At 46.1% G+C, this 23,563-nt stretch overlaps 1 pseudogene; it reads right to left on the bottom strand.

The window, feature by feature from the left end:
- Positions 1–7,370: 7,370 nt before the first annotated feature.
- On the bottom strand, positions 7,371–7,467 carry LOC128328588 (uncharacterized; annotated as a pseudogene).
- Between the last annotated feature and the right edge of the window lie 16,096 nt (positions 7,468–23,563).

Genomic DNA, 23,563 nt, shown 5'->3' with positions numbered 1-23,563 from the left:
AGGAACAAGCGACCCCTGTTTTCTCAAATGTTCGCAGAATGAGTTTGTTACTGGCAATTGCCATTCATGACACACCCACACCAGCCCATTCCCAAGCAGATATGTCAGAAGACATAAGGACCCACCTCCCCATTTTTCCAGGGACTTATATTTTTCCACCTCTTAGACCCCTATCCCTGTCCCATGTATGAGTGCTAATATATGTATGGATAGGATGAGACTGCTAGAAATAGGTTGAGAGTACTTAGGATTTGCCTCTTCGAATTTTGGTAGTATTGTTCTATTTTTTGTACAAGGGGAAGGGGGTAGGGGTGTACACAAAACCGGTATGCCTATTTTAGTTTGAGTCTGAAACGGACTCGAACTGGATGAGGCATGTTCGGTTTTGAGCTCACCTGAACACCCCCAAACAGGCAGGCATGCTCAGTCTTGGTGAAACCTCATGAGAAGAATCATCCATCTAGAGCAGGATTAAATAACACAAGAGATTCTTCTTGTGCAATGAAGATGAATCCTGCTCCGGAGCGGACCACTCTCTCATAAGAGTGGCTGGCCATAGTGACACACATGTAGGCTGGAAGGCTTTTACCACCTGGCCCAGTTGACAATTCCACCAAATCCCAGGAACAGTTCCTCAGCAACATCCCTCCTGGTCCCAGTGACTGCTGGGAACCAAGAATGCCTTAATATATGTATCCCCTCCTAGGAAGTCAATAGGACCTGTTCCTGGAGTACCAGATGAGGAGCCCTGGCCCTTCCATGGCCCAGCAACTGGTGTCTTCCCTCAGTATGGTCCTCCCCACACCTTTGTGTACATTAAGACCAAAGAAAACATGCCACTGATAAGTTCTGAGAGCCCAGGGATGGGACTAGATTGGGTGTTAATTCAATGAAAACATTCTTTGCACGTATGTCTATTCTTTTATTTAAAGTGTGCTTTCCCCAGTGTGGTTCCCTTTTAATGCAAAGAATTTCAGGGGCATGACATCCCTGTTGACAAGCAGCAGCAGGAGCAGTAACGAGTCAGCAGAGGGCAGGGCATCAGCTCTGAGAGGCGACCAGAGAAAAACACGGCCATCCTAGAATGGTGGCATTTATGTGCTGATCTGAGTCAACCTCTCTATGGTGGTGGAAGGGACTTGCTCATGGAACCCAGGTTATAGTGGCAGTAGAATTCAGTTGACACAATACTGCCTTCTAAGCTCAGGTTTCAGCAGCAGAGAAACTCACTACAAACTGAGGGTTCAAATTCGGGAGCAAAAATGGAGCCACATCAGGGTGATGAAACTGCAGCTTCTCACTTGCAGACGATCAGAAACTCAAACCTGTGGCACGTTTGTCTCTGGTTTGCCATTATGTCCGAATTGGGCCAATGAGTCTGTATCCTTTTGATAAGCTTCTGCAAAAGAGAACTGCAGCAATCAAATGCTGTTGACTAGCATCTATGCATTGCTTTTGCAAAGTCAAAGAGGATGCTCAAAAATACCAGATCAGTTGAAGTATAACTATTAAAAAAGATAATGAGCTAACTAGGCTGCCCTAGCCTGGACTAGGCTGCTTGCATGGAGTGTCAGGATTTGCTTGATTCCCGGTGCTCCTGCCAGGGGTGTAGCTAGGGGACAGGGAGCCTGTGTTCATCCCTCTCACCAGTGGCCCCTCGGAGTGAGGGAGATAATGAAGAAAATAGGGAGCGGTGGCGCTAGGGGGCCCTCAGGAGCTGGGTGGCCTGGGTTCTTTGAACCCATCCACTCAGTTATAGCTACACCCCTGGCTCCTGCCCAGCCAAACCTTCCCTTTAAGCCTGGCTCTTCGCTGGGGTTAAAGGGAGTGAGTGCTCGCTTAACCCAGCTGTTGGGACTGTGTTTCTGCTAGGCTTGCATGCTGCCCCAGGAGAGACAGAAATGGGAGCCTAGAGTGCCTGTCTGATGGGGATATTCCACAAGGCACCGTGCTCAGCACATGGTGCATTTTGGTTTCCCGGAGGCCAGGACATGTCATCCCAGCCCCCAGAAATTATCTGTGAACACAGTCTGTGCTTCCAACATTTTCACTTTTGTCTGGGGGGAAGGTACATAGGAACATAAGAAGCTGCCATATACTGAGTCAGACCATTGGTCTGTCTAGCTCAGTATTGTCTTCACAGACTGGCAGCAGCTTCTCCATGCTTGCAGGCAGGAATCTCTCTCAGCCCTATCTTGGATAAGCCAGGGAGGGAACTTGGAACCTTCTGCCCTTCCCAGAGTGTCTCCATCCCCTGAGGGGAATAACTTTCAGTGCTCAAACTTCTAGTCTCCCATTCAGATGCAACCAGGGTGGACCCTGCTTAGCTAAGGGGACAAGTCATGCTTGCTACTACAAGACCAGCTCTCCTCCTGGTAAGTTTGGAAAAGTCTCTCCTGCCCCCGGCGTGCGCACCTGCCCACAAGCCCACCCACACAGTTATGTGAATACCTTTAATGTGATACATGGTTAGAAACGTTTGAGTATGGTGACAAGTTTTAGTAGACAATGACTGTTTTATCTTGTCTGTTATTCAGTTCCTCTACCCTATACATTTTTATTCCCTTGGTGTAACAAGGACCCTTCATCTTTCAGTTAATGAACTGAAGTGAAACATTTCTTATCTAATGAAGGTAAAAGGGAAACCAATTACCCCATACCTCCTTCTCACATTATGCAATGAAGAATGCTATAGATTGTGTAAAACCTTCTAATAATGCTTAGCAATTTTATAGCATTGCCCAGTCCAAAGCACTGAGAAAACAACCAATCCCCCTTAATCCTCTTTTAACAACTAAGGAAATATTGTTGCCATTTCAAAAGGGAGAACCTGAAAAACAGAAACATCGGGGTTATTCTGACAATTGGGAAAAATTGGGCTAGGAAAGCCTAGCCCGATTTTTCCTGATCGTCAGAACCACCGGGCTCAGCTGCAAGCCTGGTGGTTCTAGAGTGGGTAACCTGCTCAAGAACCCCTGCCTTAAAACCAAGTTTGCGGAGCAAGCGCTCCGCAAACCTGGTTTTAATTATCGTGAGTAGCCGCGGCGCGGCTTCTCGCCATGCCTACTCATGAGGAGACCCCTGGAAGGGAGGTGAAAAGCCGCCTCCCGGCTCCGGGGGCCTCACCAGCATGCTATCAGCCGCATCCATGCTCATGCAGGGCATGCTGGAGCTTGTGGGCCCCAGCCCCCACTGGCTCCATCTCAGAGCCGGCAATCATGTGGGCAGACGATCCGGCTGCCCAGGGCTCCCTCCCCATGTGTGAGCAGAGAGAGCAGGCTTAGCCCGCTCTTCCTGCTCACTGCAACAAACCGGGTCTCATGGATTGTGAGACCTGGTCCATCATCTTCTTACTGAGCATGCCCCCCCCCCCCGAATCTAAGCTCTATACACTGGGGAACATTTGGCCATGCTATTGGGACTGGGAAATGGTCACATAATTTGGGGGGAATGGAGGGAAATGTGGCACTGGGGGTGGCTAATTATGGGAGGGCAATAATATGAACAAAATAAATTTTTGAAGAGAGTATTTTATGATGTGTAACTTGTTTGACCAGCTAAAACAGAGGTTTCTGGGATCACTTTTTTCATTAGAACCCGAAGATCTATCAGCCGCACCAAAGTGCAGCCAATTATGGGTGGCATCTCGTGAACTATACCCTGGGATGACCTGCATAAGAACATAAGAAGTGCCCTGCTGGATGCAGGCAATTTGTAGCATTATTTTACAGGTCTCTGATCTATTTTAGTCATCTCTTTACAAATTGCAATAGGCTTAGTAGTTCTGTTAGCAGTGGTTTACATCCCCCACAAGTCTTGCCAAACCAGCAAAACCTCAGTGCAAGTTAGTATGGCTTGCCAGCACCACCTGAGCCAAACAGATAATTTGTTATAATGCAATAGAATACTTTGAAGTGAATTGGCTGATGAAAGTGATCCTTGAGGATTTATTTTACTTTTTACATTTGCAGGAATACAGAGAGGCGCTTCGCACGATTGGTGTGAAGCGCTGGAGGGGGTCCTGCAGGGAGAGCGTGCAGATGATCAAGAGGCAGCCCTGAGTGGCCAATTAGCTGCCCACATGACTGAAGCCAGCGGGGGCTGCAGGGATTGGGGGCCATGCGGCCCCTGGAAATTCCAGGATGCCCCGAGTGAGCGCGCGGGGCATCCTGGAGAGACCCCTGAGCCCAGGAGGCTGCTTACAGCCTTCCGGTCGGGGTCTACTCATGTGTCGCCATGTGCTGTGGCAACACATGAGCAAAACGATGAGTGCTTGCTCTGTTAACCTCGACTAAGGAAGGGGTAATTAGGCGGGCTAGCTGCCTTGGGAGCACCAGGCTTGCCTGCGAGCCCAGTGGTCCCTTCCCATGATCCCCGGAGAGTGGGCTAAGCTCCCTTAGCCTGCTTTTCAGTGATCGTGAGAATAGTTTCAATGTCCGAAATGCACATCACATGTGGGCAAGGGGCAATTTCCTACCATTCCAATGAATGGCTGGTTGCACTACCCGCTGACTCATGTATTCCCTGGCTAGGATGGATTTTGTATAGTGGGCAGTGACTGTTACCCAGTAGACACAATTGTTCTTGCTTGTAAGTTGTTACATCATTTCTTTTTATTTTGCAGAAGCTTTGAAAAGATGTCTTTCTGGCTTTCAGCGCTCCAAAAGTAATGGCTGACGTTGTTGTTGTTGTTGTTGTTGATACTGATGTTAAACTGAACAGCAGGTATACTACATTTGGGAGAATAGGCTTGCTGTTGTGGGAGCTATTGTGCATGTATGCATGGCATTTTAATTGCAACCATTTTCAAATGTCCCTTTGCTGTAATGGGGAAGCCCCACAGTTTGCAAAGACAACACAACTCTGGAGCAGAGTGTGCAGGAATAAAATAAATGGGGTATGAGAATCATCTGTTGTCTGTCGGCAGCAGCTTGGCAGCAATTCAGTTTGCTTACAATCTTGACAGGCATCTCCCTCCCTGATGGCGAAGCTAACGCGCCTCAGCAGTAGCTGCAGAAGCAGCTCGGAGTGATTAAATCTCACTCTTCCTGTCAGGAAATTGTCCGTGATGTCTTGTCTCCCAACTACATTATGTCTCATTACAAGTCCTTTCTGCTATATAGATTGGACTTCAGCTGCTGTGCTGGAGAAAATGCCCAGCATTTCTCTTGTGAAAGGTCCCCTGTCCTTACATTTCAAGTGACAGAGATGTGTTGCTGAGGATGTGTTTTTGTAATTCGTATATTTTAGAAAGAAGCACTCAAGAAACTGGATACCATTTTTGAAATTGTTATCTGCATGGTTAATTCTCCTCACCCCCCGCCCCAGGATAATGGGACTCGGCAGATTGTAGCACTGAAGCCTCATTCAATGATGGTTTGAAGCACAAGCTAAACAAGCTACGGCTTAGGGCCTCACATTATGCCCTCCCCTGCAAATTCTGAGAAGCCTCTGACAGGGGTTGAGCTGTAATAGGGAGCATAAGAAAACACTCTTGCTCGCTCCTGGGGCTGCCGCTCACCCACTGACAAAGCTTTTCTCCTCACAATGCCATGTGCTGTGGCCAGTGACACATTCTTCCAGCACACTGCCACTTCCTGCCCATCACCAGTGGCATGACATGGGGTGACATGCTGTCACTGCAATGAGGAGGCCTTCACCCATTGCCGCTGCCACTGTCACCGATATTGTCCGATATTGTTCTATTCTTCAATCCTTGTCTTCTTGGTTCCATGTAATATTCTAATTTTCTGAGATTGTGGATTTGGGGTTTTCATGAGCTGTATGCCATGATCATCACTATTATAACAAATTAAGGCTTGACTTATCTCGCTTTGCATGTAATGCGTCTGTCTCGTATATCAGTTTCACCTTTTAATTTGCTTTACTGAAATTAATGGACTTTTGCACAATATTCTAATTTTCCGAGTTTCACCTGTACAGGAGGGGTTTACCATTGCCTCCTCCTGCGCAGTATGAGATGATGCCTTTCAGCATTTTCCTATATCGCTGTTGCCTGATATAGGTGTTTCCCATAGTCTGGGAATCATACCAGCAGAGATTCGAACCGACAACCTTCTGCTTGTTAGTTAAGCATTTCCCTGCTGCGCCACTTAAGGTGACTGGTCTTGTAGTAGCAAGCATGAATTGTCCCATTTGCTAAGCAGGGTCTACCCTGGTTTACATTTGAATGGGAGACCACATGTGTGAGCACTGTAAGATGTTTACAAGGGATGGAGCTGCTCTGGGAAGAATATTTACATGCCTGCATGTGGAAGGTTCTAGGTTCCCACCCTGGCATCTCCAGGCTAGGGCTGAGAAAGACTCCTGCCTGCAACCTTCTCAGTATAAGTCATCTTCCTATGTTCCTATGCAGACAATACTGAGTTCGATGGACCAATGGTCTGACTCAATATAAGGCAGCTTCCTTCCTCAATATAATGCAGCTTCCTATGAGTTGCAGTCCAGCAACAGCTGGGCAGAGGTTGTGTAGCCCTGTATATGATCCTCACAACAACCCTAAGATTAGACTGACTCAAGGCCAGGTAAGGCTTATTTTTATTTTTATTTTTAAAATCAGATTTGTTTTTATATTTTTAGCTCAATGTTTTAATGCATCTTTTTTATAACCTTGTATTTAAATTTTATTGTGAGCCGCCTTGGGATTTTCTTAATGAAAGGTGGGGTATAACAATAAATAAATAAAAATAAGGGTTGGGGGTACCCCAGGTGAAGCAGGAGAAGAGCAAGGGATGAGCAACAGGGATGGAGTGTGCCCACTCAGTTTGTCTTCCTTTCACCCTCCCACTCCCTTACTTCCACTCTCTTGCCCCTGCTGGTCATGGGGGAGACACATGACCCGGGTCATCACTGTCCCTCCCCACCTTGCACCCTAGGCGACCACCTAGTTCACCTAGCAGGGCCAGCCTTAGATAGAGATAGAAGAGGCTGAGAGATGGTGTCTGGCTCTGGCACAACATTTCAAGGCAAAGCAGGGATTGGAACCTGTATCTCCTTGTTTCTAGTCTGACACATTAACCTCTACACCTTGCTAGCTTTGGTTATAATTGATAAACTGAAAGTGTATGTATGGAGAAGACAATGAAGCTATAGAGGTAGAAAGTTGGTACCCCATAATTGTTACGGTTTATGTAGTAGTGCTGAAAGGTATGGTGATTTTCATACAAAGCAGATTTTCATGCTTTTCATGCAAAGCAGAGGGCATGTCCTCAACTGCCTGTAGGCTTCCAGTGGCATCTGGTGGGCCACTGTGTGAAATAGGATGTTGGACTAGATGGGCCATGGGCCTGATCCAGCAGGGCTGTTCTTATGTTCAGATGCTCTGCCACTGAGCTATCCCCCTTCCCCCCAAAACTATGGAACACTAATTAGTGTGTTATTTTTGCACAGGGGCCATACTAATCTTGTCTGTATAGTTCTAATTTTAATATATGTGCTGCTACACACCTTAACGGCATATTTTGGGATGACATCTTCTATGGCACAAAAACCCTGTACTGAGAAAAGGAACTTAATTTTTTTTGACAAGTTGTGAATTATATGATTTATCTATTTAAAAGCACTGGCACACAGGTGATATTTAAACAAAGGTTTACCTTCAAATTCCAGACTTTTCCAGCTTGCAAATCCTTTGGAACAACAAAACAACTTTAATTTTTAACTATGGTGTAATCGACCTCATGGGGAAGATTAGCTTGTTCATTTTGGTAAAGCACTTTTCAGCTAAGAACACAACGTGTACAATGTTTAAGCAGCATAATTCTGTTCTAATAATGACCTAAATAAGAGCAATCTTTGTTTCAGAAGGCTAAGTGATAAGATATATGAAATATAAAATAGGCTGTTACATCCTGGAAAGACTGCCAGTTATAAGGGACTGAGAATTTGGTGATATTCCTTTGTACCCCCAAGCCCCAATAAAAATAAGACACGTACAGTTGGATAAACTAGGGCCACTTTATTAATTTAGGTAACAGACATGCTGCAGCGAGGCATGTCAATTCAGAGTGTGGTTATTCCAAATAAGGGTCAGTCTCACAAGGAGGACAACCCAACCCCAGGTGACATACTGGGTATTAATTCCGTCCAAAAAGAACCCGGATCTCATAACAGCCATGGGGGAAAACTCCATTGAGGGGAGGTCAGGTCGCAGGTGCGTGGCCTCCAAAAAGGCCACCACGCCAATGGGAGAAGGCTGAAAACTGGCTGAAGAGTTGGTGGGGGGAGTGGGAAACTCTGCCTCCAGGAACTCTCCCAAGGGGGATAAGATAATTTTTTTAAAAAACCATGAAAAAAGGTCCGTGAACCCCCTCGGACCGAACCGAGCTGGGGGGGTTCAAGGGGGTGCCGGACCGAATTGGTCCGGTCAGATTCGAGTCCAGTCCGGTCTCAAACCGAACCGGGCCAGCTGGTTCCATGCACATCCATAGTCAACAGCAATTACATTTAAACTAAATTGCACTCATCGGCAATAGACTACTCAATAGATGACAATGTTAAATCAGCTTCAGTGAGAAGTAGGTGAAAAAAGGCCACACCATGGCCAATCAGGTGTAACCCCAAAATTTCCTACTTGGCCCCAAATTGGTGACCGGACTTCCCTCACTGAAGTGGGTGGGAAGGAGGTCTGCTCAGTCTGAAGAAACAAACCGAGTGCAAGGAGCCGGCATCTTAAAATGCCACTCCTACTTCCTTATAGTCTGGCCCATGTCACATGATGGATCTTAAATACGGCAGCCCCTGTGCTTGTTTCAAGGGGCCGAAGGCACAACCCCGCCCCCCCGCATTCATATAAAGAGGTGGGGAGCGGCTTTACTATAGTATAGGAATTAGACATTAAACCTGAATATTTGATAAATGAATTTCAAAACCCATTTCAAGATGGCGGCTGTGTGTGTGTGTGTGTTCCCTGCTAACAACTTTGCAATGCCTGGACCAATTTGGATCAAATTTAGCACAGTTGTAGTGCCACACAGGGACATTTCTAAGGCATACTTTATGATGACATCATCCCAACCCAATTCAAGATGGTAGACATGTGAATGTTTGAGGTGGATATGGGCTAACGTGTGAAATGCCAAACCAAGTTACACCAAATGTGGTTTGTTTGTTTGTTTGTTTAATTTGTATACTTGTTAAGATTATAGAGGAGATTAAAACTGATATCCCAAAAATGAATTCTAGACTACATTTCAAGATGGTGGCTGTGTGTATTCCCCACTCACAACTTTGCAATGCCGAAACCTACTTGAATTGAATTTAGTTCAGCCGCAGAACCACATAGGCACATTTCAACAACATGTTTTGTAATGATATCATTATCTCATTACAATCTTCCAGCTATTTGCGGTGCACCCTGTTCTTACAAATGAGGCTATGGTGACTACTGTTTTATGATATCCTGCAAATTTCATTTGATGCAGGCAACAGCTAGAAAGTGTCCTGCTTTGCACGCACTGACAAGAACGTGTGAACATGTGTACAGATCTGTATGTGTCTAAACTGTACACAGATTGTACATGCATTGAACATAATGTGTGAATAGGACTTAAACTGCATTCTTTAGCACAATGGGCAAAATAGCCCTCTTAATTGGCCTTGCAGGAGGAATCAGTCAACACAGGTGCTTCTCTTACCCTACCCTCTGGTGGCCCTTTAGCCATCAACTTGTTTGCTAAGGAACTCTTGAGCATTGCAGGGGATTCTGGAGCATATTCACATGGTGCCAAGCCTGCTGCTACTTTGTTGCCCCATGCAAACCAAGGCTGTGACGTCCTACACACATTAAGCTGGAATAAGCCCCACTGAATTCAGCAGGACGGAGTTCTGAGTAAACATGCATAGCAGAAATAATAATATCATTAATATTATTAGGCTATATCAGTAATGGCAGACATTACTGAGGGCATGCTGAGGGTGTGCCCTTGGCTCTTGCCTGTGGGCTTCTCAGAGACTTCTGGTGGGCCACTGTGTGAAACAGGGTGCTGGACTAGATAGGACTTGGGCCTGATCCAGCAGGGCTTTTCTTATGCTCTTATGACAAGCTGTGTGGGGAGCTTGTCCACCATCATGATTTTCTTATCAAGGAGGAACCTGTGGTAATTTCCCAAAGAATCCCAGGGTTCCTAGGAACCCAGCTTGAAAACTGCAGTGCCAACACCAACCCCACACAGAAAAGATCAGCAGTGAAAAGATTCAGCAAGAACACATAACAAATCTAACGTCTCTTTCCTCTGTAAAACTCTGTGCTAACTCTATAAAAGGTAGCATGGAAGCCCCATTTATGAGGCAGAGTAGTTTAGTTATGAATATTTACCACTTTGACAGAAGTGTCACAATGTGGATTACATAAGAGATAAATGAAAAGAAGTTTCCTATCCCAAAGGGGTTCACAGTCTTTAAAAAATCCAAGTTGTTTTGAGCTAATGAAGCCTACTGTCCACTTCTTTTAAAATGGCAGTTCTTACCTGGGATTACCTCCCAACTGCTGTTAATTTGGTTCACAGCCAACTATCAGCACATGGATTACAAAAGGTTGTTGTTTATAAGTGGCTGCCATCTTGAACCAACACAGTGGATCCTGGGGAAAGTACCCTTGATGGGGACCCCTAAGTCCCCCTACCATATGCTGTGGATTTGGTTTGTGATGGACTGTAAACACAAAGGTTATTGGGAGAGAGAGAGAGAGAGAAGCCTTCATAAGCCTTCTTCCCTCTGGAAAATAGGCTAAAGAAATGATACAAGGGAGATACCAGGAACAGCCAGTGGGAAAAAACATTATGCTGGAATGAATAGGAACAGAACAGGGGCGGAGACACCATTGGGCAAACAGGTTCAAAGAACCCGGGCCGTCGCCCCTCAGGGGCCGCACTTTGCGGCCTTGATATGCCCTCCATGTCTAACGTCAGACTTGGGGGGTGCTGGTTTAGCTCCCGAGTCGGGCTGCACGGCCCCATTCAGGAGTTAAATGGCTCGCGGTGCATTCGTGGCGTGGCCAGGAGTGGCTCCTTCCCTGCCTCTTCCCCACCGTGAACGCAGCGCCGGCCCCAATCTAGCTCCTGAATGAGGCCGTGCAGTTGGACAGCCAATGCTGCATTCGGGAGTTGGACAGCCAATGCTGCATTCGCAGTGCAGCCAGAAGCAGGTCTCCCCTGCCTTTAAGGCAGGGAAGAGCCGTTCCTGGCCTGCTGCGAGCGCAGAGCCGGCTAGCTCTAACTCCTGAATGGGGCCGCGTGGCCTCATCTAGGAGCCAGACTATGCCCCCATGTCTGATGTCAGACGTGGCGGGCGGGGTGAGCGGGGCCACTGCTGTGGACGGCCACAGGCTGCTCGCGGTCTGGCTTCGCCACAGGAACAGAAGATATGCTTAGTTTTCTGTGTTGAAATAAGGATAAGTGTTTTAACTTTACTGATAGGATACAAGTACAGAACCGTGTTTACAAGTTCAGCATTATTTTAGTTGGATGAGAAAGAGATGTAACAGGAAAATTAACTTTTATTAGTTTTTCTCCTCATAATTTGTTTTTCAGCCATTTTCTGTCAAGGTACAGAAATCAATAGCGGCACATTGATAGAACCCAGATTGGTTTGAAGCTCCACCAGTATCCAGGCAGTCAAGTGTGATGTATTTAATTCATGCAGCACTTATTACTTTCAAGCTTTGCTTGTCAACAGGAAAAAATACGGATGTGAAAAGCAATCAAGCAGCTCTGAATAGAACAGACAAATCTTTCAGCATGATTATTCCCTTTAGTTTAGGTTACCTTTCCTTTGCCCTTGTTCTTGTTCCTTCCTGTCTGTTATGTAAGTATAATACGATCAGCATAGGAAGTGGCAGATGCTTGCCCACATGATCCAAAGTGCTAATTTCACTGTAAGTCTGCCAGAATGCGGTTCTGTGGTGCACAACCCTAGAGTGTAGTTTTCCCAGTATTGCTGCTATGCTGGAGTAACGTGGTTGGGATCCCATGCTCAGTCAGCACAAGACAGAAGGAAAGTACAAGAACAGGAAATAACCCCAGAAAGGCACATCTCTGCTGGCCAGTCCTAAGGTGTCACCAACATGCACCAGTCACAGGGCAGCATACCAACAATGCCCCCATGTGGCCAGAAGTGGGAGTAGTGAATCCATTCATGCAGATGTGGAGTCATCCCCACAATGTCACCCCATCCGACACATAGCCAGATACAGTATTGCCACAAGTGGGACATCCCACTGCATGTGGCACAGGCAGTAAGAGGTCTAAAACAGGGAGCTGCTAGGAGCCCCAGCACACGGGCGTTTAAATTCCCTTATACCATGTATACATACACACTACCAATAATAATCTTTTTGACTGTAAGAAATGGCAGGAACACAGCTTTGGGGCCCAGGGACACCTAGAGGGGACAATATCCCTATGCCGGAGAGCATACTTTTGCCAGGAAAAGCACAAGAAGAAGCACCTCAAATGTTCTCATGTAAGGAAAGATGCTTGTTGTGTGTTGCGGAGAGACCCAGAAAGAAACCAGCTCAGAGTGTGGCCAAGGGGCCTGGTAAAACCAAGACCAAACCGCCTTTTACACGACTGGCCAGTGAAAAGCATGTCAGAAGCCAAAGAGAAGGAGAAGGTAGGTCTTAGACACTGCACTGCATAGACCACAGAGCAGCTTTCTAACGAGAACGACAACACCCAGACAAAAGGAGAAATTGCAGACCCTACACCCTGGTAGGAAAGAACAGACTCTACACCCTGCTCCCTCCTTCAGAACCCCATTCTGAGGCCAGCTAAGTAATAACAGGGGGAGGGGGAAAGGTTTCACTTTGTCACAGTTGTTACTTCATTATCAGGGGTTAGATATTTGCTAATCCCCTGGTAACAAAATAACAACTGTCTGGAATAAGCTGGTTGGCATCCCTACAGAAAATAAAGTGCCTGGAATCACAGTGGTAACTGATGCTGATCATGCTGTGGGCTTCACAGCATGGGGCATGTTGAAGGTCCTGTTCTCTACACATACTGGAGGGCAGCCTGTGGGGAACGCAAATAGAAAATAACAAGCAATGATCAGAAGCTGCAACTGTGGGAGATGGATGGTCTCTGGAGCTGGAAGCACAGACAATGTTTGCAAATGAACAACTGTATGTGAGTGCTGCTGCTGCCTGAATGTGCTCATGCAGTGCCCTTGCTATACCTTGCCCCCTTCTGGGTAAGAGAGGGCAGTGACTGAGGTAAACCTTTCTATCACTTGTGGGGAATTGCCGTGGAATTCTATGTACCATGACGGGACTGTTCTGCTCCAGTTTGGAGCCAGGCTGCAATCCTGGGGGTGGGAGGGGAATGGGGCTTAAGAGTGTTTGGCCAACAGTTGCAACTGCTAGAATGGATTGCAGGGCCTTGCCCATTAGTGGCCTGAATTCAGCTCCAAGCTGAGTTTCTCTTTTAAACTTCCTTTGCCACAAACTCCCTGGCTGCATTTGCACGTAATATGGAACCGGAGGTTGACAAACCTGCGGTTTCAGTTTCAAACCATAAATCACATTGCACACATTTGTTGAACAACCTCCAATTTCAGGAGAGGGGAGCCACTCCCTCTTCCTGGTCTGGTGAGGCTGATCCCAGCAAGCTCCATAGCACTTGCATCGCCAGACTGTGGGCAAGGCTTCAACACATCACCAAAATGGCTGCAATTGGCCACAATCTCAAAGGGGGGGTGCCTAGCACAATTGTGCCTTTTCAGAATGTCCCGCTCACCTTCAACACAGAAGGACATTTAAATCCCTTTAAATGCCATGCCATGCCAGCGCTCCTTCCTACAGCGATTGCACTGCCTGCCTCCTAAGAGCCCTGCAACAAAACTGTCCCGGATCTTGAGGGGCACTATTTCCAGTTACTCAGGGAAAGGAAGGGAACATGATGACTTCCTAGGAGGGGATATGTATATGAGGGAGGGCAAAGGAACCTGGGTGGGGGTCTGTCCTGCTATGACCTATGATGCTCTTGCAAGGGTTCACCCTGGCAAAGCGGTCCATGCAGAACAAACCACACTCCTGCTCCCCTGGCAACATGCTACTGGTGGACTACTACTCTAATGAGAGTCTCTCTCTCTCTCTCTCTCTCTCTCTCTCTCTCCTTCCATGAGGCAGAATGGTGGCTGCTGCCTCTTTAAATCTAATTGAAAATTCCTCCTTGAACTCCATCCTACCCTTGCCCCATCTTCAATCCTTCCCCTGGCCAATGTGGGGTCAGTCAGCAGTGGCAAGAGCCAAAATAGCCAATCTGGAAGCAGAAGGGAATCGTCCGCAGATCAGTCCATGCTTTCATTTACTGATCTGAAGCTTGGAAGGGTGGGAAATTCAAATAGATGTCAAAACACAAAATGGAGACCACACGGAGATCGCCACAAAATGGAGGTCCGAAACAACAAAGCATTCGGCTCCGAAATTTGGGCAATTTGTTTTGGAGTAGAATCTTGCCAGGCTTGCAGAGGGGCGATTTGTTTTGTATACAAATTGCGCAAAACAGGCAGATTCGGGTATAGATCTTTCTGTACCCAAAACGTTTCGCACATCCCTAGTATGCACACCTGTACAATATTTGAATGCCCACTTTTTATGCTACTTCTTATATGCTGTGGTAAACATGTACCTTGGTTTTTTGTGTGTGAGTCTTTAAGATGACTCTTGCTGTTTGAATGGAAATGTATGCACTCTGTATAGGATGTGCCAACATTGAGGGGAGCTCGATTATCACGTGGGACAGGGCATTCTCTTTTGTTACCCCCAGGCTCTGGAATGCTCTTCCCATGGGTGTCTGTTCTCTGGAATCTGTGGCTGCTCTTTTTTAAACTGAAAACACTTTTATTTGTCCAGACTTTTGCTCCTTAGGGGTTGCCAATAGAGATGAAACCCAGGGCTGGGGTCATGTGTGAGCGCCTAGAGCGCTCAACTGCCTGGGGATTCCTCCAATGCACTGCGCTCAACATGTGGTAAATTGTGGGATACTTGGAGGCCGGGACTCATTTTCCCGGCCTCCAGTGAGCCAGGAAAATGATCCCAGAAATTGTCCTCCTGTGACCCCAGAAACAGTCTTGTGCACAACCAGTACAGTACAGATTGTGTGGGTGCATGGTGGCATGTTGAAGAGGAGACAACTGATCGTCGGGGGAGGGGAGAGGAAGGTTCAACCATGCTTTCCCCCACATTTACCCTGCCTCCCTGCCCCAGAAATGGTCCTGTGCACAACCTTATTAAATTATAATATTTTCTGAGGAAGGCCCTGGAATTTGGATTTAGATGAAGTACTGGAAATGTTTATTGCAAGTGATGCTAGAGCAGTGTTTTTAGTTGTTGATCCAAAACTGAGGCACTTCCTCCACAAGTATCAATTCAAATGCATTGCAGGGAAAACTCTATATCTAGCAGTTGCCTGGTGGTGGGAGTGGGGGACAGCCTTTATTCCTCCTATATCTCTCCCACCGGCTCCCCCCGCTTTTTGGCTTAAGGAACCTAACCCTGGATTCCCATAGGGATAAGTTTTCTTTATTCATGGTTTCCATACTCACAGTTTCAGGTGAGAATGGAGTCCCCACAAATAAAGAGGGCCTCCTGTATGTGTAGAATAGCACTTTTTACAAGGGTGAAGTATGTGTTTCAGTTTAAATTCAGAAGTGCAGAGGCCAGGTGGAGCTTCTTCTTCTTCTTCTTCTTCTTCTTCTTCTTCTTCTTCTTCTTCTTCTTCTTCTTCTTCTTCTTCATCAATTCGATTTCTATACCGGCCTTCCAAAAATGGCTCAGGGTGGTTTACACAGAGAGATAACAAACAAATAAGATGGAACCCTGTCCCCAAAGGGCTCACAATCTAAAAAGAAGACAGACACCAGCAACAGTCACTGGAGGTACTGTGCTGGGGGTGGATAGGGCCAGTTACTCTCCCCCTGCTAAATCTCTCCGCTCTACTCTCCCCTCTACCTTAGTGGTAGAGGACAGCAGAAAGAGATGACATTAAGTAGATGTTACTTGAAGCATCCTCCACATTCGTTGGATTTTCCTGTGTTCTCTAGAAGAAAGAACTGAAGACCATATGGAGGTATGAGTGCACATCTGTGGGGAGAAAGATTCAGTGCTGAGGTGTTACTTGGTTTAGTAACACTTGGTTTTGTGAAGATTGCCTTCAGTGGCGCAAATTGTACTGTTGCCCTCCTGAGCCAGCAGCCAGACGGGCTAAAACAATAGTGCCAAAAGAGGTGGAAACTTCTCACCCATTCATAGGTTGTTCATTTTATAGGCTATTAGTGTTCATTTACATGGTAACGGTATTAACATGCAACCCGAAAACACAAAGCAAGATCTCCCCCCCTCCCCACCCGCTGCCTTTTATTTCTTTTAACACAGATGAGCTGTTTTGGCTTGCACAAAGGAGACACCCCAGATTTCCCGCCCCACCCAAATCAATCTGACAAAACCCAAATGGGTCCCAGATGTCCCATGCCAGCTTAGTGGAGTTAATGGGGTGGGGGTGGGGGAAGAATAGCATGGGGGGGGGGCAGAAAGAGTATTTTCTCCAAACTGCTTTTTCTAACCTTTTATCTCAGTTTTAACAGATACATTAATTCAATTGGTGTGCAGTTTAGGCACCCAACATCAAATGCATGCATTTGATAAATGATGGGATTTAGCTTCATGCTTCTTGCCAAGATAACGCCACAGACCTATAGGCCTCTCTCTGCAGAAAATACATTTTAGCAAGCCAATAGCAAAAATGTACCATATGTCCTGAAACAAGGAGGCAACACCATGCTTATTGTTATGCTTGCATTTGTTTAGCACTTCTTATGTTTTGCTCTTAACTGTGTAATTTTCTTTAATGGGTTGGGTCCCCCCTTCCTTTTCTGGTCCAACATTAATATGCCAATGATTTCAAGTAGATTGCTATGCTTTCCTTCCTTTTTGTACCCCCCCCCATGAGATGAATGCATATTTGCGCAGAAGCAGATTTTGTTCTCTACATTACTCAGAAACAATCACCGAAGGAAACTGAAATGATGCAGAAATTAAAGGGGTTGGATTTGGATACATTCTAAACAATAGCCCCAAAGGGGCTGAAAATAATGGAATGATACAACAGTGATGAATGGTGCAAAAGGACAGTAGAGCAGGGGAAATCTGACATTTAAACCCAGGCTCTTAGCCGGTGCCCATGGCAACTTCAGTGACGAGTTGGTAAAAACTATTCTGTCCTTTGATTGCTTTCAAGGATAATCCTCCCTCTCTCTTTTTTTCCCCCCTTGGCAACCATGACAGATTTCCCCCCTCCGTTGGGGATGGTATAGCACTTTCATAATGGTACCAATAAATAACTGAATGTTAATGTCTTTTGGGGCAGCTAGTTGGGAAACTTGATCGTCTTTGGACACAGTTTCCTACAAGTAAAGTATCATGCATTCTTGCTGCTGAGAAATGTAGGTATTTTCTGATCCTTTCCCTATTAAGTGTTTATGCCATTCTGAAGTTTCTAAACTGAATCTGGCATTAAATAAAATTCACGTAAAAGAAAGCAACCTCAATTGTTCTGTCTAGCTCAGCATGTGGCATTCACGCTTTCTAAATTTAAATAAGGTTCCCATCTGTCCTATCATGCAAGAATCTCTGGGAATGGTATTGAAGCCAGAGAATAAGCAGTATATTGGATGCACATCTATATGGTTCTGCTTTACTGGCCATATTGTAATTTTGTGCTTTTGTGCCAAATATAAACCTTGAAATATGTTGTCTTGTTAAGTATGAAGCTTGGCAGGAATTTCCAAGCATCTTTTGATGCACCTCCTTTTCCTTCTCTCCAGGGAATGGAAATCTGAAATGGAAACTCAGAAATTATCTTTGCCTCCACAGCCATGATACTACTGATCCCTTCCTAAAGTCAGTTATTTCTCAGGAGTTTGTCCTTGACATTCTCCTCCTCAAGCCCCAAAATCAATGGCTTGCAGTTCCTAAGAATTTCATCTCTGCAACCTGCAAAAACACAGGTCTAACTTGGTGAGAAACGGATTTGACCTGTGTACTACTCTCCCCCTAGCAAACACAGTGAGGCTGTTCTCACACTTAGCCTAACCCAAGCTAGGGAAGCCCAGCCTGGGTTAGGCTGCGTGGGAGAACCACCGGGATTGCTCCTGATCCTGGCGGAGCAGTGTCACTTAGCCCGGCTTTAAGCCAGGGTTAAAGGAGCAAGTGCTCCTTTTAATTGTGTGACTGTGCAGGTTGCTTGCAGCCTACGTGGTTGCAGAGACAGGAGCCTAGAGCACCAGTCTCCTGGGAGAATCCCCCAGTGCATTGCACCTGGTGCACAGTGCATTGTGGGATGCCTGGAGGCCAGGACGTGTTGTCCTAGCCTGCAGAGATCTGGTCATGTGGAAGCATGGTCAGCTTTCCCAGCAGGGATCATTTGCTCATCTGGGGGAAAGGTAAGGACTGTGTAGCTTTCCCCCTGCCCGCACACTCTCCCGCACATCTGGTTGTATGGATATTTTATCAAACATTCAGAAACTTGTTAGGACTGGACTATAGCTCAGTGGTAGACCATCTGCTTTGCATGCAGAAAGTCTCAGGTTCAATCCTTGACAGCATCTCCAGGTAGGGCTAGTGTTTTATAACTGCTTCCCTTGTAAACATGAAGTAATCTTACATAAGTTTAATTAACTATTTATTCAGAACCAATCCCGTTTTCCCCTTCTCCTTTCCCTCCCTTTTCTTTCTGACTTCACCCTCACTCCACCTCTTCTTTCTGACCCCACCTCCACTCTCTTCAGAATCCCCACTGGGACAAACGTCTAAATAACAAAACATAAAATATTACTTGATAAACTACAATAGCTAGGAAAGGCTCCTGCCTGAAACCTTGGAGAGCAGCTGCCAGTCAGTGTAGATAATACTGAGCTAGATGGACCAATGGTTTGACTTGGTATAAGGCATTTTCCTATTTTCCTACGCCTTTAGCTGACATAGGCCTCACCAAACCTTACAAAACCCTCATGCCTGTCTTACAGTGACACAGATCTAGTTGAGATGATTAGGAATCTTTCTGGAACCTATCTCTTCAGGATGTCTAACTATGAGGTGCAAAGTTCCTTCTTGGTGGTCTGTGTTGGATAGAGTGCTGGTAGGGCTGAAGTGTGGGAGAGAAAACTTATTGTTGTAAAATGAGAACCTGCTCCATGATTGGGACAGTGATTATGTGGGAAGATGTCATCATGATTCATGGTCTGCCGAATTGGAGGCTCCTCCCACAGAATCCAGATTTCCCAGAGAGGGCCAAAGGGGCACATGCTATGGAGACCCTCAAGCCATTGAGATACCAAGGCAAAACAAGTGCATGGAAGGATGAGCTCATGAGCTCTGTCTTTCTCAGGGCCCACATATTCTTTCAAGGGATCTGCTAGTGAATTGATCTATATCCTTATTTTATCTCCCGTGTGACATAGCATTTGAATCACAGGTTTCTATCTAGGCTGAAACGTTAATCTTGCTCATTGGTAATGATTTACTCAAGAAGCTTCATATTCTTTTAAAAATGATTACATATTAAATCAAATAGATCAATATCCATCATAGGACAATACTAGTTGGACCAGGCATCTGAAATTAAATGTATTGCCTCAGAAAACACTTAGCAAGCAAACACATAAAACCATATCTCCTGAATGTCATGAAATTAATCGCATGACTTTTAGTCTCAAAGCAATTTAGAATCATGAATGATCCCGATTTGTCTAGGTGGATCTTGCATTTGAAATATTGGGAGGGTTCTCACAGTTACAGCAATATATCCAATACCTGGTAAATCTGAGATTCGCACAGCATGCATGCTCCTGCAGAGCATGGCATAAGAACCTGGAAAAAGTTGACAATCTCTGTCTGGCAGTGTGCCAACCCTGAAATTCACCCATGATTAGTAATCTTAGATCTGAACCTGGACTGGCAATCCTGGGAGAACACTAACAACCAGAGATTGCTGACTTTTGCGGGGTGCTCACACCATGCTCTGCACGAGCATGTGCAGCATGCGAATCTCAGATTTACCGGTTGCTGGATGTTGCTGTGATCATTTTGGATTTACTTTAGTTAGCCAGCATTTACCATGCTGGTTTGGTCAGCTTGACATCATTAGCTTCTGTATTTAAAAGCCCCCCCCCCATATTTTAGTTAATAGCAGGGCAGCCAGATGGAGACCAGGCAGCCAGCTTCAGAGTTGTGTGGATTCCATTGTCACCTTGGCAATAACTGGAGGCAAATAGTTCCTGGAGATATTTTAGGTGAAATCCTATACTCTGGGATTCCAAACTGGGATGCCAATCCTAGGCAGAAATCAATTATCCCAGTCATCCTCCCTTAGCATGAGGAATGGTATAGGCACGGAGCCTGACTGCCAGAGGCCCATGTGCGGCTGCCGTGGCGGCCCCGCTAACCCTGCCCCCACATCTGACATCAGACGCGGGGGCTAGCCACACCCCCACATCTGACATCAGATGTGTGGGGGGGGCGTGGTCTGGCAGTCCGGTGTCACACACAGTCTGTCAGTGTGTGACAGTCCGGTGCTGTGTTCACAGCGCCAGCCATTTAACTCCCGAAGGGGCTGTGTGTCCACTTTGGGAGCTAGTCTGGGGCTGGTGCTGCGTTCGCTCAGGGCAGGGAAGAACCACTCCTGGCCACGCCACGAATGCAGTGGCCATTTAACTCCCAAACATGGGCCACGTGGCCCCCGCTCGGGAGCTAAACCAGCACCCCCGCATCTGACGACAGACGCAGAAGGTGTATCGGGGCCGTGAGGTGTGGCCCCTGATTGGGTGTGGCCCAGGTTCTTTGAACCCGTTCTCCCAATGGTGGTGCTGCCCTTGGAATGATACTTTCTTATCATTGCTTCCCTATCTCATCACAAACTTGTCTTTTTCACGAACACCTGCTTGGTGTCATCTCACAGAGGGTCCATGTCACCAGGCTTACACAGTTTTAAAGGGGATGAGGTTGTAGCTCAGTGGTAGAGTACATGTCCTGCATGCAAAAGGTCCCAGGTTCAATTTCTGGTATCTCCAGGTACAACTGGGGAAGACCCACTTCCTGTCAAAATGCTGGAAAGTCTCTGCCATTCAGTGTAGACAATAATGAAGTAGATGGACCCATGGTGTGACTTGATATAAGGCAGCTTCCTGTGTTCCTGATATTTACAACGCCACCCAGTACAATTCAATGCTCTCCCTATCCTCCAGGCCATAGAATATTCTATGGTTCTAGCACATTAGAGAAGCTAGTAAGATTCTGCAGAATGTAGTGCTGCCCTAATGAGACTTTTAGGATTCTGGTACTGTTGAGTGTTCCTTGGCTTGGTAGGAAAATGCGATGGAGAGTTGTTGGGACACTATTAAAAATGTGGCAAATTTAATTGTTAAAAGTTCACTCATGTTTTAAAAATGAGTTTAAAGATTACCAGCAGTGCCCCCAGGGACAAGGAGATAGTACCTGTTCAAATATGGCTCCTTTCTACTATTTGCCACATTTTTAATAGTGGCAAATTCTACCTTCTACCATTTTCCTCTCACACAGCATTGTGCCTCCTTACTTTGTCTGGGAGCAGGTGGAGTTTGTCAAGTGATGTTAGCAAGTTGGTTTGTAGTGCTACTTTAAGAATCCTCAAAGTATATTTGAGTCAGCACCTGTTTGTGACATGTCTATACCTACAAAGATTAGAATCATTCGGACAATGCTTTTTCCCGTGACACTCTATGGATGCAAAAGCTGGACTTTGAAGAAGCAAGATAGGAAAAAGTATTGACACTTTTGAACTTTGGTGCTGGAGAAGACTTTTGAGGACATCATGGACAGCAAGGAAAACAAACAAATGGATCACAGAACAAATCAATCCAGAAGTCCATAATGCTGGGAAAAGTTGAAGGAAAGAGAAGAGGATGACCAGCAGCAAGGTGGATGGACTTGATTATGACAGCAATGAATGCACTAATGAGAGACTTTAAAGGCCAAGTTGAAGACAGAACATCCTGGAGAGAATCTATCTATGTGGTCGCTAAGAGTTGACATGGACTTTAAGGCACTTAATCAATCAATCAATCAATCAAGCTACATATGGGTAACTCATGGTTTATGGTGTGTGACTTGGCTCACCTGCTTGCATTATCTCTTCAGCATGAACTTTGTTTGTAGCGCATATGTAATCTGGACTGTGTGGATCCTAACTCCACTAAACCCAATGCACAAGGAGAGAAAATAGCAAAGAGAAATTTCTGGTTATCTGTATGGGCCATTAGAAGCAAAAGCAGTCTATCCATAAAATAACACCTCATTCATCACTTTTTACAGGTTGGCAAAGCTTGCAGTATTATCATTTAGTTTGCTGCTAATGTTGAAGCAATCCACTGGTACCAATAATTTGGTATGATGTAGTAGTCATCTTTGGGTTGTAACCAGGGCTGGTAGTAGGGGTTTGGGCAGGCGCAGCTTGTGAACACGCCTCCGGAGGGGCGGCAGACGGCTTCTTTAAGGTAAACGGAGCCGGTGCTCCATGCTGCCCAGCAGCCCCCACAATGGGGAATCGCCTCTGCCACTCACCTGGCTCCTGCTGAGGCGAGCCCCCGCCAGCGGCCAGGTGAGTGGCGGAAGCGACTCCCTGCCGCAGGGGCTGCTGGGCGGCATGGAGCACCAGTTCCGTTTACCTTAAAGAAGCCGCCTGCCACCCACCTGCAGGAGAGTTCACGAGCCGTGCCTGGGTTTGGGTGCCCCCTGCAACCTAGAAATTGGCACCCCCTGCATCAGTGGCAGTCTATACCCCCCGGGCTTTTGCATGTGCACATGCACACAAGTTTTTTGATGTCAGCTCAGCTAATTTTAGATCCCTTCCAGGTTGAATCAGGAAGGCCCACTCTGAATGCATGTGTGCGTGTACTGCCTTGATGCTGCCACCCAGAACAAAACTCTTCTCCACATACAGATGAAAAAAACTTGAAGGAACACTGCAGGAGAGAAAGGCAGCTTAAAAAAAATCCCCATCAACTGATTTGCACAGTCTGATTTTGATGCAATTCTTTAAAATAATAATTTATTCAGCAGTTTTAGCCTCTTATTGAATGGATTGCTCAGCCTGCAAGATCCCAATGTTTAACATCTCCACTCCACTGATCTACTACCTGCCTCTGTCATGTTCTCCCTCCCCCGCCTTTGTTGTTGTGCCTGGCTGGATCCCTTTTTACTTGCTAGTTCCTTCTTCATCCTATTTTCCCTCCTTCCCTCTCCTCTGTTCACCATTTCATACCTTGCTTCCTCCAGCTCCCACCCAATCCCCTTTCTCATGACCTCCCCCTCTTTTCCCCACTGGTTTTCTCAATTAACATACATTGCACTTGTTCTCTATTCTGGCTACATGCTTGCTTTTAAAAATCTGAGTTTGTTATCTTCACCCCCTTTTTGGTGGGAATCAGTCAGTGTTAATACGCAGTTTAACTTGCATCATACCAGTGTTATGAACACCAGCATTAATACCTGGTTTAACTTGCAGTTTACCAA

Source organism: Hemicordylus capensis, chromosome 5 (assembly GCF_027244095.1).
Source record: "Hemicordylus capensis ecotype Gifberg chromosome 5, rHemCap1.1.pri, whole genome shotgun sequence".
NCBI lineage: Eukaryota > Metazoa > Chordata > Lepidosauria > Squamata > Cordylidae > Hemicordylus > Hemicordylus capensis.
The sequence above is the reverse complement of the archived record's forward strand: the minus strand, read 5'-3'. Positions and strand labels throughout refer to the sequence as shown.